At 36.2% G+C, this 12,200-nt stretch overlaps 1 protein-coding gene across 2 annotated transcripts in view; it reads left to right on the forward strand.

Moving 5' to 3' along the window:
- Positions 1 to 12,200, forward strand: part of LOC124359085 (growth hormone secretagogue receptor type 1-like) — a 459,143-nt gene that overhangs the window by 427,602 nt on the left and 19,341 nt on the right. The gene's annotated exons all lie outside the window — the stretch shown is intronic.

Genomic DNA, 12,200 nt, shown 5'->3' on the forward strand with positions numbered 1-12,200 from the left:
ACAGAACTTTTGGAAAAGTTCAAATGGGACGTTTTTGACCCACCCCCCCCTACAACCCGGACCTGGCTCCCAGTGATTTCTATCTTTTCCCGTACATGAAGCGGTGGCTTGCATCTCAGAGGTTTGCGAGTGATGAAGAGCTTCAAAACGCTGTGACAGGTTGGCTACGTTCTCAGGCGGCAGATTTTTTTAAAGACGGAATTTCAAAAACTGTTAAAAGATATGATAAGTGCTTGAATTTGTATGGTGAATATGTAGAAAAGTATAGAAAAGCTGTAGTTTTAACATTTATGTAATAAACTTTTTGTATCTCAACTGGTTTATTTTTTATTTCAAAACGGAGGTTACTTTGTGGACGACCCTCGTACATATTAATAAGCGAAATACCCTGTTAAATGTAATCAACACTATTCTGGTTAAACATCGTTATATGACAGCACAGCCGTATGTTTAATTAATTTAACATCTATCTTAAATTTGGTTACATTGAAAAACTAAGTAAAGATGGTAACGACACTTCTTATTTCAAATTTTTTCTGCAACCACGTTTGAGTACAGAGTAAGAAAATATCTAGATAATAGAATTTAAAAAGTTAGTAAAAATATACTTTTAACGATATACATTTGAGCAAATATTGGATTTGCATTGTTTCATCAGTACTGTTAATGCGGATATCAAAGACAAAGTCACTATATATATATATGTTATTACAAATTTAAAATCTGTTATAAAACAAATCTTAATTATCTTTCGAGAAGTAGTCTTCTCAAACCTATTTAAGGTCTTATTCTTGGTCGGGAAACAAGGCCAAATCAACTATGGTACGCAAAGGCCCTATGGACTTGAAACACGGTGCATGGAAGAATCCTATTAGTTTTAGAGAGTTTTGGGTTCCTTTATTTGTTTATGATTTACTTCAGGTTAACTACTGTGATCATGACATGACTGCCGATACAGTTGCAGATCAATAAAATAAACGTTTAAACGATGTACGAGTACGTTCATCTATTTTTCTCCCATTCTAATAATATTTTCCTGTAGGATCATCTTTTACAGTGAAAGCAACCATTTAGTTTCATGTAGTAACATTTATTATTATTATTATTGCCAATGACTCAGTGCAGCGGGTACAACTATTATTGCAAGATAACCAGAACAAGCAACTTCGAGCGTGGCTACTCCTTGGATGGGTGATCGCTGTCCTTGCAAGCAGCCCGCCTGCCTGGCCGTTGGTGGTGGTCCGGAAGTCACCTTTAAGCCGTTGGTTCCCAGGTTAAGTGTTAGAGAGGACTTTTTAAGCCATAACTTCGCCTGGTAGAAAAATACATCTTTAATTTACTTTATTATCGTTATAAATGCCATTTACATTTCAAAATATCTTGCATATATCAAACATTACTATTTTTCTTGTGTCTAAATTTTTCATATTGTAAGCACTACTAAAAATGAAGGAAATATAATATAAGGAAATAAATTAAGGAAAAAGGACATAAATGAAAGAAATGTAATATAAATATGTAGTCCTGTGATCTTTTCAATGTATATCACACCACTAAATATGATACATTTATCTAAGAGATTAAGGATTTCATCAGGACATCCTTTGTACCTTCATAAGAAATATTTTGTCGGCCCCGTCTGACTACCAAGAACGTAGTTTCGACTGAAATTTTTATTAAATGAATATCTTAATCTCAATGAAAGAAGATAATCGGATAGAAAAAAAGGAATCTTCATCCTAGTACAACGAATTAAGGATGTACAATAAACATTCTTTGTATGTTATGCTCGGCCAGTACATCTGTCGAGTCATCAACAGCAATATTGTTCTATTGGGGAATACATAAAACTCCTACGTAATGACACGTCGACCTGAGCGCCACCCGTAACCGGCACGAGCACGAACAATCCGCCGCAGCTCCGATAACAGATGACGGACTCTCTACCAGTGAATAGCACACAGACAGAGGAGATCAATGGGTAAAACGGCACGGGGCACTGGCAACGTGACGTCTAGCGACAGTTTTATGTGCCGGAGTGAGGCGTTACAATGGCGTGTTTAGTGATCTGGACAGATAAATACGCGGTCGTGACCAAGGTCGCACACGCGCGGGCACACACACAAGTAACCTCCCACAGCGTCGGCTGAACTACTGCTAACTGTAGTCCACAAAGCTAAAACCTCGCCCACCACAAAGGTACCACAGCCGTGACTTCGTAAGTCATAATTCATTTGTCGAAGAACTGAAAGAGCCCTCACGACCACCTAGGAGTGGTTCTGCGTCCATCAACTGCCTTGCTTGGCACAGCCACGCCGCGCAGCCGCTGGTTAGGTCTGACAATCAAAATATCTCTGAAGAATACACACAGTTCAGTATAACCTTCACTGGTAGATCTGTTGGTGTAGAAGCAATGTCACCATGTATTTACGTGATATGGTATCTATAATAAACCTAACTAAATCCTTGTTATTGCATAAGTACTACCTTAACCCTTTACATACTAAGTATTCATTTGGATACATAATAATCACTATCTTTTGATTCAATTTCTCGACACATTCTCCACATTCTGTGCAGTATGCAATTAAACACCAATTCACTCGCACATTTTCGGCACTTTTGACTGCTGTTTATGTGATATATGAATTATTAGCATTTATAACAATTTGTGTGTCTAATACATATTTGAGGGTTGAAATTATTTACACTGCAACTGAGGGAATTTTGGGGAATCATTTACTACTTTCCATGTCCGGAATGACCACACGTAACGTAGCTGGTGGAAAGGGTTGATTCAATGTGGTTGTTAGCTTCAGTTCACCTTCCTCTTAGTGCAACGATGGGGATCTGACACTATCACAGGCTGGATTGACTCTTGGAATCTGGAGTCATGTTCGTCTGAAGAGATTAATAAAAGTCGGTGACGATGGACTTTGCATGATTAAAGTTCAGTGAACCGCAGGTACACATACACTCAGTGAATTCACTTAAATTTTATTAGGGAAACTCATTTATTGCTTTACAAGGTAAATTAAAGAGTCCCGATTTCACTGAGGGGACACGACCTTAGCGACCGGCCGAAAGCAGGATTGGCGAAAAAGGAGCGTGACCTCCGACCCCATTAAGATTGCAGCTCAACACACGCTCTCCCAGTGACATGCCGAATTTGGAAATTTTGAGTCTGCAGGAGTTATCGTAAAAAGGGAGGTGATTCAACCTTTTAAAGAACTCTAGTAATAATGTCACTTTGGTGCTCAACTAGAAATCCGCTTAAGAGTAACAAGTATGAAATCAAAGTACTGCTGTTATTAATAGCTCCATTGATATGATTATTCACATTTGGCGGGAAGATAAACGTATAAATTTAGATTAATCATTTAGACTTATCATAGAATACATCTGTAGTGAAAGCGATGAGGTACGGCACCTCGCAATCCGAGAAATCCTTTAAAATTTATGAGTTTGCATCAATGATTCGTGGATTCTAATTTTCTCCAGATTATCGAAAAAGATAATGTTCACTTCATTTATGATTGATTCAACGCCTACTTTACGTACGGCGAGAGGAATAAATAAGCACAATTTCTGACCAACACACCATTACCAGAGACAGCTCAAACATTAAAGCTGACTCAGAATTCGTGGTGCTGTGGCGGAGATTTTATCTGATGGTAGTTGAACTATGACACAAGACGAGGGACGCCATAATCCACTACGGTCGGCAATAGACGCCGTTTTCACTTTGTGTCGTTTCCACTGGAACAGTAAGTAGATAGTCTGTGTCGTGTGATAGCAAAAATGTCGGTTCGAAATAACTAGTCTTTGAGATAGTAGTACAACGTTAGGGCGAGTAACACTGTTCTCTCATAGCGCGTGATCTCTTGAGGCTAAATTCCACTGTACGGTGCACGGGAGGTCTGTTTAGTTGTGTTTCACACCGTAGTTTGTAGGCGGATGACAACTAAGATATTCAAGAACAGTACGTGTAATGCTAGGCCACCGTATCAGGTGAATGTGTAATACGTTCATTATAAAAATTACTGACATGGATGGCCATTGATAGTTTTGCTCATCCTTTGCTTCTAATCGCTGCAACCCACCCAACTACACGATTCCCAGGTTGCGTTTCTAATAGTAACCTTGGACACCAATAATTGGGATCCACAGTTTCACATGAATTTATAAACTTCTCCCCTTTTTCAGAGCCTTCCTGATGAAATTAAAAGAACTCAGATATTAAAAACTCGATTTTTTCTCTCCACTCTCACGTGCATAAAAAAATATTAACACTAATGTTATCGCACTGAGTACAAAGAGTCTCGTCAACTTATGGATGATTCCGACTTCATACAGTTTAATCAGATCAACCATTTGTAAATACGAGGTGGAGAAAAATTAAAATCAAGCATATAAATAAAAGTACAAGAGGCATTGCACAGTATTGCACCACATTTCCATGCGATAAATGAGTACAACACGTAATGAAGTACATTAAAGGCCATTGGCATCAAAGTATTTGTATAAGGTTCGTTTCAGTCTGCATGTCTGTGGCTGGCGGCATTTAATCTTTGGAAATAGTAGAGCCCATTTATCGCTCACAATAATCGTATTATTTCTTCGTTAGCGTCTCCCGCTCTCTTTAAACATTTGCACTGATTTGTTTCCCTCTCACTGTGTATTTAATGCCAGAACTCAAGAACTGATAATGAAAGTCGACCGACCATTATGTAGTTGTACTCTAGCAACAAACCTTAAATAGTAGTTTTAACAAGTATACATAAATTATCTTTAAACTTGCAGAAAATCATTACAAATAGTAAGGCTGAAGGAGAGATTCAATTCTGTAATTCTTGTTACAACAATTGTCTAGACGTAACTGATGGAACGGACCATGCAATAAACATATATTTAGTATAAATACCTCGGTGGCGAAATATAAGTGTAAATTAAGTATGGCCCAGGACATAAATCAATCACTGCACCTTTTTTCAATTCCAAACCTTTTTTTTAATGATATTTTAAAAGAAAAAATGTTTTTGTTTGTTACTGAGCTTTATTATCGCTATCAATTATGGATCCGTACTCGTAATCGATAGTTAGTACCAAGGTACTTACTTATGGATGTCTGGTGAAATTCGCCTGCAGTTTGTTACAAATCCAGAAAAAGGTATTTGCAAAACTTCACTTAAATAAGCACAGTTTGAATAATCGTACTCTAATTTGTTATTCATTGTAAAAAGGGTTTTATTTGTTAGCAAAGCTCATTTCCATTCTTATTATGTCAAAATAAAATTAAAATTAAAATAGTCTAATCGTGTTGTCCATACAAATTCACCTCCTTTTAGTCATTCTTAGTAACTTGTTTATTGCCTTTTAATCTTAACTTGTAAGCAAAACCAGCGCAAATGATCTCTTCTGAAGTAGATTTAACATAAATTTAGAAAGCTTCTGAAAATTCGAATGTTTTCATTTTATCTTGTATTGAATATGTTATATTGTTATCAATGTTACATAATTTCAGAAAGATTTTTAAAGAGCTTAATTGATACCAGCTTGTGAATGCAATGTATAGGTACAGTACTACCAGTATTACTCCGCAGTAGGCAATAATATCAGGCCATTAATATCCCATCAAATTCTATTTTTATCAACACATTTCAGTTTTTATTTTATTTTAAACAGTAAATTTGTTCTACTTTTGGTATTTTTAACGTTGTGGTCGTATTATCATGTTTAATTTATTAATTTGTTAATAATTAAGGGAATTTGTTACTTCCCTCATTCATTTGATTTATTACAGGATTTGATTGAAAAAATATTCTGTTCGCATGGAATTAATGGTTTAACCCTTTACTTAGCATTTATATTTAGATACATCATCGTGACGGTTACTTTTGTCTGTATTGTCACAAACTTACTATATACTGCCAAGAAAAGAGTTAAATGCAGTTCAACAGAATTAATTATAAATATATTTGCTTAGAACTCCATCTGGCACTCTTTTTATGTCAATGTGAATGAATAAATAAACACGGACTATTGTATGTGTAGTCAAGAATCAGTTTTGTGAGACGAGGAAGCTCATCGAGAGAGCGTCGACCCGATGATTTCTCGATGTCCGGCACATTGTTTCCTACAACAGCGGCCCTTGTAGGGACCGGGCCCCATAAGGCACGGGCGACAGTGTACACTACTGTACACACATTGTCAGCCGGTGACAAGCTGGACAGGAACAATGGTCTCATTATCCGTCGTCTAAAGCCCGGCCCGCACCGGCTCTACGCTTCTCTAATAGGTAAATCAGAGTCGGTTCTGGTCCAGAGATCAAAGAGTAGCGTTATCCATCCGTGCTATCGGCATGCAAGCCCTTCTTTGATGAACCGATAGGAAACTAATTTCTCTTTGTTTGTTATTTGAGTTGTATATTCGAGCTTGTTCCGGATTGGGGTACTACCAATCCCCTCTATTTCAGCCTAGTTGACAGTGCTTATGAATGAGCAACAATGTTCTATTCAGCAATTGTTGGTTGTATAAAACCCTACAAAAAGGGGCATAATCAACTGTTTACGTTAAAAAGTTGCAAAACCTTACCAAGCATGAACCTGAACTAGAATTGAAATATTCAACGTTTACTTATACTTTCTAATGTGTTAAAGTTAACACAACTGTTACAAACTGTTGTATTTTAATAACCGCTAATTTGAATAAATTACGTAGGCACTTACACTATATTTTTAACAAAACACAAAAATTGTTAGGATATTGGTATCATTTTTATAAAACGTAAATAGAGATTGGAAATACATGAATTTACAATACGTGGATTGTAAATACATAGAATTATATGTATTAAAAACACACATAGTATTTATTTTACTAATAATGTTTTATTCATATGGTATCTGTGAAATCCTTTATTTTTATGTACTTCATTTGTTTATCGTTAAAGGTTTTGATTTTTATAAAATATGTTGTGAAAATATTGTTGTGGTTATATTTTAAATTGGGATAAGTATCGCATTGAGTTTTATTTAAAATCATTTGTATTATTAGTAATAGTATCATCTTGGCTCCAATTTATTTTTGTTGATCATGATCACTAGGAATTTCTATGTAGTGATCTAGATAATAATTTCCTTTCTTGTATTTATTTTTTAGCCATGAACCGCACTACCTACATCCTGCACTAGCTACATCCAACAGTCTCTAACCGACCGCAAGCTCGTAGCTACTGTGCGTGGTTTTTTTACTGCGGCTAACTATAAAAAATCCTCCGAATTTACACACACCACGTTATACCGTTAATACCTATTTAGATATAAAATATACTTTACATTAATGAATGTGTTATATGGTACTCTACAATGGCCGCGTGAGCTCACCTTATGAGTTGCATTTATAACACGAAGTAATGATAACAGACCCTGGATCATTAAAGCTTTTATTCGCGGATGGATTGGAGTGAGAATGCTTGTACCCGACTTCATATTGCTGATGCTGCCCGGGGTGATGTCTGATGCTAGCAGTGTAGGTGAGGTTAAAGGTCAGCAACTGATGTGTGTGACTCAGCAGCTTACCGTGTGACCTGCCCTTCCGACCTGGATCATTAAAGCAGTGATAGGCGAATGGAATAGAGTGAGAATGCTTGTACTGAGCTCTTATTGCTGATGTTAAATCTCGTGAGATCTGATGCAAGGAGTATATGCGAGGTTAGAGTTCAGTAACTGATGCGTGTGACTCAGTAGCGTACCGTGTGACTTGCCCTTCCGACCCGGATCATTAAAGCAGTGATAAGCGGATGGAGTAGAGTGAGAATGCTTGTACTGAGCTCTTATTGCTGATGTTAACCCTCGTGAGATCTGATGCAAGGAGTATATGCGAGGTTAGAGTTCAGTAACTGATGCGTGTGACTGACTTGCCCTCCGACCCGGATCATTAAAGCAGTGATCGGATGGAGTAGAGTGAGCTGAGCTCTTATTGCTGATGTTAACCCTCGTGAGATCTGATGCAAGGAGTATATGCGAGGTTAGAGTTCAGTAACTGATGCGTGTGATAGCGCAGTAAGCAGTGATAAGCGACTTGTACTGAGCTCTTATTGCTGATGTTAACCCTCGTGAAATCTGATACTGATGCGACTGTGACTTGCCCTTCCGACCCGGATCATTAAAGCAGTGATAAGCGGATGGAGTAGAGTGAGAATGCTTGTACTGAGCTCTTATTGCTGATGTTAACCCTCGTGAAATCTGATGCAAGGAGTATATGCGAGGTTAGAGGTCAGCAACTGATGCGTGTGACTCAGCAGCGTACCGTGTGACTTGCCCTTCCGACCCGGATTATTGAAGCAGTGATAGGCGGATGGAATAGAGTAAGGATGCTTGTACCCGAGTTCTTATTGCTGATGCTGACCCTCGCAAGATCTAACGCCAGGAGTGTTGGTGAGATTAGAGGTCAGCACCTGGTGTATACGACTCAGCAGCGAATCGTGTGACCTGCCCATCCTTATCTTTAAGTATTTTAAGGACTTCATACGTGTACAGTGTACTTCCCGTGAAAATAATTAATTTGGTATTTGTAAAAGGATTATTTGTTGGTACATAACAATCTGAAAGTAAGATGAAAAGAAGGAGACCAAGGATTGGGAATTTTCTTTATCTAACAGAGGTAAACTGTTGGAATTATCCCACTCCTATGGTTTTTCTTACTTAATTGATATGTCACAACTCTAAACATATAAAGAATCGAAATTATAACTTTTCAGATGTTTTCATTAATTACTTACCAACAATATAATATGAGCGTCGCTATCGCTGACTCACATGGAATGTTTGCATTACGTGATTGAGTTTTAACATTGTAATGAGATAGAGATTGCCATTGTAAAGTACAACTATACTTATTTCCAGATTTACAGCCAATTCTATATCTGATCAAAACGTTTTGATATATAATTTGGATGGATGGATAAGTTCACAATATTCACCTTTGTCGCACTAATTCTTTATCCTTTAAGCCGTTGAGTATTCATCTGTTAACGTATTGCCACCCGACCACAAGGGCCAAAAAATATTTTTAAACTGTCCCTCTGAAATCAGGACAAAAACTTACAGATGTTTCTGTCAGACTCAAATATTACTTTTAAACATTTGATTTTTGTGACTGGAAAGTTCTGAAACTCAGATTTCCGTTGTTTTCAAGATGTGTTATACAGTTGAGACAACCAAACTCAAAAACTTTACAACATTTCTTATAATAGTAGAAAAATAACCCCGCTGAAACTGTTTTTCTCTTTATTTAAACATAACATTATGTGAATGGGTCATATATTTCTAAAACGCCATTATTTATCATTATTATGTTAAATTAGTATACCAAATGTTACGTTCTACTTCGCTCGCAAGTTTCTACCGTATATCAAGAGTGTCGTAGGTATACAAATTATAAATATTTCCTCTTCTGAATTCACTTTAAAATAATTGGAGCTTAGGTTTGCAGTGCAGTTTGTCGAAGCCCTGAATTCGGAAACAGTTCCTACGAATAGTAATGAAGAAAAATAAACTTCTATCTAAAATTTTATAAACTTTAATTTAACACCTTGTTTTAGATAATCATACAGAAATTGTATACAATTGTATACACCAACAGCATTTATAAAATAATATCCCTATTTCCTTGCAATAAACAGAAATCCTGGCTCAACAGACGCGAAACATAAAGCTCTTGACAATTACTGTTATAAATATTAAAATATATAGTTTGCTAATATTCTGTTGGCGTCAAAGAACTGTATTTTATATCAATTACTGAGTCAATATTTATCTTTTACTGTATAGTTAATTCGATCGTAGACAACTTGAATAGTAAAATTGTATTGTGCCGAGCAATAAAATATTCTGTACCAGACAGGAAAGAGCTGAGAAGGACAATCTGACACTAACAAGACTGTTGGCTATTAATTAGCTAAGAGACACTAGTAACCGGCGCTGGTGCGGGGGTTATTGTGGGGGGGATGTCGGGTCAGTGGCACGGCACGGCCCCTAGCCTAACTAGCGGCGTAATGGCACCTTTGCACCCCCTCCCACCACTCCTTACCTTATAATACAATCTTTAATCTTGCAGCCACCTTTTATATAAGGTGGATAAATATTTCTTTGTTTGGAAATTAATTATTTTTTATTTGATTTTAGGTGGTTATATGTAGTGTGTTTTGGTTTCCACAACTATTTTGATCCATAACTATTAATACATGTGTGTGTGTGTGTGTGTGTGTGTGTGTGTGTGTGTGTGTGTGTGTGTGTGTGTGTGTGTGTGTGTGTTTATGTGTGTGTGTTTTCATGATTGTGTTACTCAATCACGTAAAAACTACTAGACCGATTGTACTGAAAATTTACATGAATATTCTTAGGGCCTCGGTTAACCTATAGGCTTCTTCTGCTTAGAAACACTTTTTATGAAGAGGACTCTTCATGATTTGTCACCCAAGGTCAAAAAGGAAAAATCTATTACAGTTTTTCAATTTTTTTAATTTTAAGAGCACAACGTATCGAAAAAAGTTGAATACCCCAAAAATTTCATTATTTAAGTAAAACACTACCAACTTTAATATTTTACCCAATTAGTGATATATATCTACAGATGTAAGGATAATAAAAAAATGATAATGGTTCCATAAAATAATACTTTTTAATCATTACATTGAAAATAATACATAATTTTTGTGTAAAATAATTATCCGGATTTTACTTAAGCCTGAACAGTAACGAAGAAAAAATAGCAATTTAACAATAAACTGTATGTTTTAAACTTAAATTGTTTTATTAGTACCAAAAATATGTACAAAAAAGCACTTTGAGATTTCTTTTAATTTTCAAAGCCGAAAGACAATACAATGATTAAATACTGAATTTGTATAATATTTTGAGACAGAGAAATGTCATACATACTCGACATGCAGACGTTGTGAATTTAAGTTTTTCGTTTTAATTAGAAATAATAATAGGATTTCAAAAAATTACCATAGTTATATGTTGAAATTTTTGAAAGCCGCGTTTTTTTTTAAATAAACTGCCTGGTCTTTATCAATGAAAATTATGACGTAAGGTAAATGATTAACATACCAAAAACATTATACTTCCCCGTTTACCATCTTTAATGTATGCAACATATACTGTGGTGCGGTTTTGCTTCTTCTAAGGATGCTGGTTTTAATTATACGCGTACTTGATTTTTTTACGTACAACATAATCATGTTTTGTGGTAAATATTTACAGACCGAAATAATGACAGTGCAAATAAGAAAGTGAGTGGGAGTGCCGATGGCCGAGCGGTCTAAGTCGTTGGAGTTTGGGTCTGAGTTAGAGATAGCGCTGGTTCAAATCCTGTCTGTGACATGATAAGATCCTCGCATAGGACAGTGGCCCATGAGGACGGACAGAATAAGGCTTAAAAGGGGATCTGGAAAAAAAAAGTTCAAAATTGCCATAAGAGATTAAAACATATATGCTGATCTGTTCGTGCTGTACAATTCATGTAATTAAGGTCAACGTTAAATCTGTGTAAGAAATTACAGTACTTCTGAGAACTTGCTTAACGCAATAAAGCAGAGTATACAACAGTTGAATTAACTAGATTACTCGTTGACCTGTAACAGAGTGACCACTTTGGCTCTGTTTCAAGATTTTGTCTCATTAAAACTTTATTTCATAACTTTTAACTGCATTTCTTCATGACATTACACCAAGTTCAAAAAGTTTGCTCTTGATTAGAAAAAGCAATCGCTGTAAAGGTGAAGAGAAGGTCACCGCGAAAGTAAAAAACTGCACATTTTTTGTAATGTTAGTTTACATCATCTTCCATCCTTTAATATCAACAATGCATGAATAATGTCATAAAATTAAATTATACTGTCGTTATTGAAGATATGTAATTCTTTTTGGACTTATTTTAGCTAAAATTGTAAAGACAAAGGCTTGGCCATCAAACGATACCACGCCATTTGTGAGCCTCTCAAGAATTGTTATGTTTGTAGCAATCTTCGAGCCATGCTCTAATCTTCCTGTTGACTAATGATTGTTTCGATTGTTACAGACAAAGCAGTGTCATTTGTATTGGTCATGGCTCACGCTAGTGCCATGGTCCAAGCTAGAGTCCTCACGATATTAGCCATGAGTTTCGAGCGATACTAGGCCATTTCGAGCCTT

This window comes from Homalodisca vitripennis, chromosome 4 (assembly GCF_021130785.1).
Source record: "Homalodisca vitripennis isolate AUS2020 chromosome 4, UT_GWSS_2.1, whole genome shotgun sequence".
In the NCBI taxonomy this organism is placed as follows: Eukaryota; Metazoa; Arthropoda; class Insecta; order Hemiptera; family Cicadellidae; genus Homalodisca; species Homalodisca vitripennis.